Source organism: Coenobita brevimanus, chromosome 64, assembly GCF_032717465.1.
Source record: "Coenobita brevimanus isolate Jiangsu-jjx chromosome 64, ASM3271746v2, whole genome shotgun sequence".
NCBI lineage: Eukaryota > Metazoa > Arthropoda > Malacostraca > Decapoda > Coenobitidae > Coenobita > Coenobita brevimanus.
In genome coordinates, this window is record NC_137017.1 from 1,156,237 (window position 1) to 1,161,823 (window position 5,587).

Consider the following 5,587-nt stretch of genomic DNA (forward strand, 5'->3'; position numbering starts at 1 on the left):
ATTGGTGACATGAAATGTGTGTGTATGCATGTGTGAATGATGGAAGAAACATTGCATGTTTTTTTTCTTTTTGTATTTTTTATGTAAATGATTTATAAAAGTTGCTATTCTATTTGCCTAGCATATTATTATGTATCCCATTCGTATTTTATAAGGAAATCAGATGTTATAATCCTTGCATGTCTGCAGTAGTTTAGTAGTTTAGTATTTGTTCTGTAATGTTGATTTGTTTGCAATGCCCAGTATAGTACATGAGTTTATGGAAGTGGCGGCTGTGGTGTGATCGAAAATAGCCTCCACAGCTGTTGCCACTTTTCACTACTTCCTCGTACCTTTCCAGTCGTCCATTTCTCAGGTCTCCGTGTGTACCCACTAGTTAGAGCTATGGTTCATACATACACTAGACACCGTACTGCTTGTCTATTTGGGTTTGGGATTCATAGAATACATATAACAACAATTTCTATAAAGTGCAGCCTTGTTATACGATACCTCCTGTGATAAATCACTACAGCGATAATTAACAAGATATACCCTGTCTCGGTACACCGTTAAAAAAATCACGATTTCACTACAATGATATTTTCGACGGCTGCCTTTGTGAACCCTGTGCAGATGCGGTGATGCACACAAGCCAAAATGGCCACTTAGTGTATTCGTTGGCTTTGATCGTTCCCTTTTGTTCTGTTTTGCGCATGAATTACCACTGAAACACCATTGTTATTGCCAGATAACAGTGCAAGTGCTTAAAAAATAGTGCAATGTGCTATATGAATTAAGTGAAATTTTTTTGTACAGTGTGTGAAATAGAGAAACTTGTGACTTGGAAATCTTGTCAAGCTTATGTAACCATCATCCCTATTTTGGGCCTCTACTCTTGCATGAATGGCCACTGAAATACAATTGTTATTGCCAAATGCCAGTGCAAGTGCTTAACAAATAGTGCAGTGTGCAATATTAAGTGACGTGATACTTTTTTGTATGTGAAATACTGAAACTTGTGATTTGGAAATTGTGCCAACCTAATGTAACTATCATCCCCATTTTAGGCCTCTACACAGCTGACTGAGTAAAGATGCCAGCCCAGCATTTGCATTGGCTCTGATCATTGCCTTTCATTTTATTTTGTACATGAAAGACCACTGGAACACCATTGTTATTGCTTAATAGCAGTGCAAGTGCTTTACAAATAATGCAGTGTGCAATATCAAGTAAGTGATAGTTTTTGTGTGTGAAATACTGAAACTTGTGACTTAGAAATCGAGTCAACCTTACGTAATCATCATCCCCTTTTTGGGTCATTACATGGCTGACTTAGCCAAGATATCTGCCCAGTATTTACATTGGCTGTGATTGTTGCCTTTCATTTTACTTCTTACATGAAAGGCCACAGAAACACCATTGCTCTCGCCAAATTACAGCTCAAATATTAAACAAATAATGAAGTATGTGATATTGAGTGAAATGATACCGTATCTTTATTGTGGAGTGGTCATCCAGGCCTTCCAACTAGCATCTGGAGGTACCCTTGGTGACAATTTGTACTGACATATGAGAAGCATCAGGCGGGTGGCCTTTTTTTTTTTTTTTTTTTTTTTTTTTTTTTTTTTTTTAAGGCTTTGTGGTCGAGGTCGCCCTACTTAACCCCATTGAACCCGCATTATATCAACCTCATCATGTGATAATTCATTATGCAGTAGGTCTTTAGTTGATGCAACCCTGTCACATAACGAGGCTGCACTGAAATAGCTTAATTGTGTGTATTTCATTTTCTGTAATATTATATTTATTACACAAACACTGTTTTGTTACCATTGTTTCTTATCTAGCCTTGTAAAATGGTAAAAGAGTAAAAACAGTGAAAAGTGCAGTGATTGCTAGGATGATGGGAGGGGAGGGTGGGCAGGTGTTATATGTTAACTGATGATATGGCATAACAGGCAGTGTGGTACTAAGTGAAGATGAATTTTGTTATGCATTACCCATTCCTCCTACATATAGTGAGAAACCATATAGTCAGGCTGGATCATACAGAGCCTTCTCAGGCAGTCAAACTGTGCCTGGAAAAAGAGAGATGTGAGAGTACGGCATCCACAGCCTACAAAGATGTGTACATGTATGGTAATCACACTTGTCAATCTCCACTTTTTATCTGCCCACTCATTTACAGTCTGCAGTATTTCACTTCTCTCTCCAGACAACTCCATGTTCATTCAAAAGGTATCTTGTCTCTGCTATCTTGAATCATAACTTTGGTTTTTCTAACTTCATCCTTGTTTCACATCCATATTTAATACCATAAGTTGGCAGCAGCACACTATTGTTTTGTTTTGTTTTGTTTTGTTAGATTTGGTTTCATTGGCTCCAGCACGCTATCATGTATTGATATATGTATAGCCACTTTAAACATTTATATCCCCTGTCTGAGCTGTTAGGTTGCCTGTCACTTCCTTATGATGCTGATCCTGGTTTGCCACTTTCCTCATCCATTGGGTCGTCCCTGCCAAAACTTCAAACATTGTATCACAGCTCCAGTCAACTTCACAGAACACCTTCTGGAAGTACATTTCTTCAGTATCATTTCCACTTTCATCTCTGGTCACTCACAGACATTCTGAAGTTCCCTTATTGATCTCTGTAGCTTCCCTTCCTCATTCTCAGATGTCAAAGCATTATCTGCAACCAAACTAGTTAATAACCACTGTCTGGCTTCCAGTTTGAGGCTAGTAGCCCTGCCCAGAACCATTACCTGCACTCATCATTTCATCTCCTATATACTAAACTCTAGCTAACCAAGGAGACAACACACATCCTGCTTTAAAGCCACCCATATATCAAAATGCTCACTGCATTATCTCCACTTATATAGGTTCTTGTGGTCATTGTATGTGCTGTGTCTCACTTTCAGAACTGTCACTCTTTACATATAAGAAGTACTTGCTACAGTGCATAAACTGTTGCCTTGTCTTTGTCATAGTTTTAATTAGTGAATGCACATATAACTTCATCTTTGTTGTCATACAGGAATGAACGGAAAGATGGAAAGTATTATGTAGGAATGTATCTCATTATACCTTGAAAAGCTACAAGAGAGCCCCATACTTTAAATACTGTACTGAAGATGATTTAGAATAGCCTTGGGAAAGAACAGAGGGGTTAGAAAGGGAAAAGGTTGTGTAGATCAGATTTTTACTTTGAGAATCGCTATTGAAAAACACTTTACGTTAAAAAACTATACTGCTTTCACAGACCTGGGGAACGTGGAAGGCTTGGTCAGCTTGGATTCTGTATAGCAGGTGTTAAAGAAATATGGAATCTGATAAAGACTCTTGATGGTTGTTACATATTTTGGAAACTTGTGCCAGTCTGTAAGTGAAAAGTAGAGTGAATGATACTTTGAGATTAGAGCTGGAGTAAGAAAAACCTGTTATTTCACCATAGTTAATTGGTGTTGATATGGATAGTGTTCCAGGGAGAATCAAATTGAAAAAAGTAGATGCAGGAATGAACTAGAACCAAGATGTGGAATTAAAACTTGTCTTTATGCTAGTCATGCTGTCTTATTGGCAGAGTTAGAGGTAGCCTTAGAAGGTTGCTTCATAATGTCTGTAGATATGAAGAATGTTTTAGGAAAAATTAAAGTAAACAGGTGCAGGGGTGAGAGTGAATCAGAATGAAAATATATGTGGATTTGTGACAACTTTATGCTTATGATTCTGTGTGGTGGTGAGCGTGATTGGTATAGTGGTGCACAGAGCACAGAGAAGAGGTGGAATATATGAGCAGGGTGGTTCCTGGAAAAGTCAAGAGTATGAGCAGTTGAACTAGGGCTGTTGAGGAATGTGTGTCAAGAGTGGATAGTATTAAAATATTGAGTGACTTGGGAAAGATGTGGAGTAAGGAAGTACTGTATGTTCATAATAGGATAAAAGAGGGTGGGCTCAAATGGTATAGTCAAATGGAGAGAATTAATGTTGACAAGAGAGTAAAAAAAAGGGGTATATGGTATGTGATTTAGTGTGAATGAGTGAGGAGGTGTAATCCAGGAAGAAAGTGAATGTTTATGGTAAATAAATAAATCTGTGAGAAGTGAGATATGGAAGTTGATGAGGTATGGGAGCTGACAGGGTACTGAGTTGCATGAAGTAGGTACAGTGAAACTTGACACTGGTTTGACAATCCCTTTTTAAACTTATAATTGAGGATTGGAAGTCAGGTATAATTGTTCCCTTGTACAAAGGAAAAGGGGAAAAAGAAGTGTGTGGTAATCATAGGGGCATTTGTCTTCTTAGTATAATAGGAAAAGTGTATGGTAGGATACTTACTGACAGAGTTAGAGAAAGAACAGAGAAATTAGTTGGAGAAGAACAGGGAGGCTTCAGGAAGGGAAGAGGTTGTGTAGATCAGATATTCATTCTCAGATCTTTAGTGGAAAAGTTTCTAGAGAAGGGAAAGAAGTTGTATGCGGCTTTCATGGATTTGGAGAAAGCATATGACAGGGTGGATAGACAAGGATTGTGGAAAGTGTTAAGAATATATGGAGTAGATGGAAAGTTGTTGAATGCTGTGAAGAGTATGTACGATGGTGCGAAGGCTGCAGTGCGTGTGGATGGTGAACTAAGTGAATTTTTCTCTTTGAAGGTTGAGTTGAAACAGGGATGTGTCATGTCTCCATAGTTGTTCAATCTGTACCTGGATGGGGTAATAAAAGAGGTACAAGGTAGGGTAGTGGATGTTGGAGTGGCCCTGGTGAGAGAGGATAGTGTTTGGAAACTCCCTGTACTGTTGTTTGCAGATGATACTGTGTTGTTGAGTGAAGACGAAGGGGAGCTGCAAGGCTTGGTGGATGAGTTTGAGAGAGTGTGTAAGAAACGGAATCTAAAGGTGAATGTAGGGAAGAGTAAAGTGATGGTCTTTGAGAGAGGTGAAGTCAGTGAATGTACAGCGAGGTTGGATGGTGAGGAATTGGAAAATGTGAGTACGTTTAAGTACTTGGGTAGTGTGATGAGTAAGGATGGAGGTTTGGAGGGTGAAGTGCTTGAAAGGGTACAGCAGGGAAGAAAGGTTGCTGGTTCCTTGAAAGCAGTGATAAGAAACAGGGAAGTGAGCATGGAAGTGAAAAAGTTACTACATGACTATTGTGATACCAACTCTAACGTTCGGAAGTGAAGCTTGGATGTTGTCGGAAGGACACAAGTCAAGAGTGAGAGCAGTGGAAATGAGTTATTTAAGAGGAGCCTGTGGAGTCATATGGAGAGACAGGCTGACGAATGAGGATATAAAGGAGCGTTGTGGTGTGGATGTGGATGTGATAGGAAGCGTTATGAGGAACACACTGAGGTGATTTGGCCATGTGGAGAGGATGGAGGGTGAAAGACTGACGAAAAGAGTGTATGTGAGTGAGGTGGAGGGGGAAAGAGGGAGGGGGAGGCCTAGGATGAGATGGAGGGATGGGGTGGAGAGGTATATGAGAGAGGGGGGTGTGAGTTGGGAGCAGGGGAGTGAAATGGTGGGGGACAAGGCGACTTGGAGGCGATTTGTTTGTGGCCACCCCAAACGGGATTGAGGCGTCTGGCAATAGATAAAC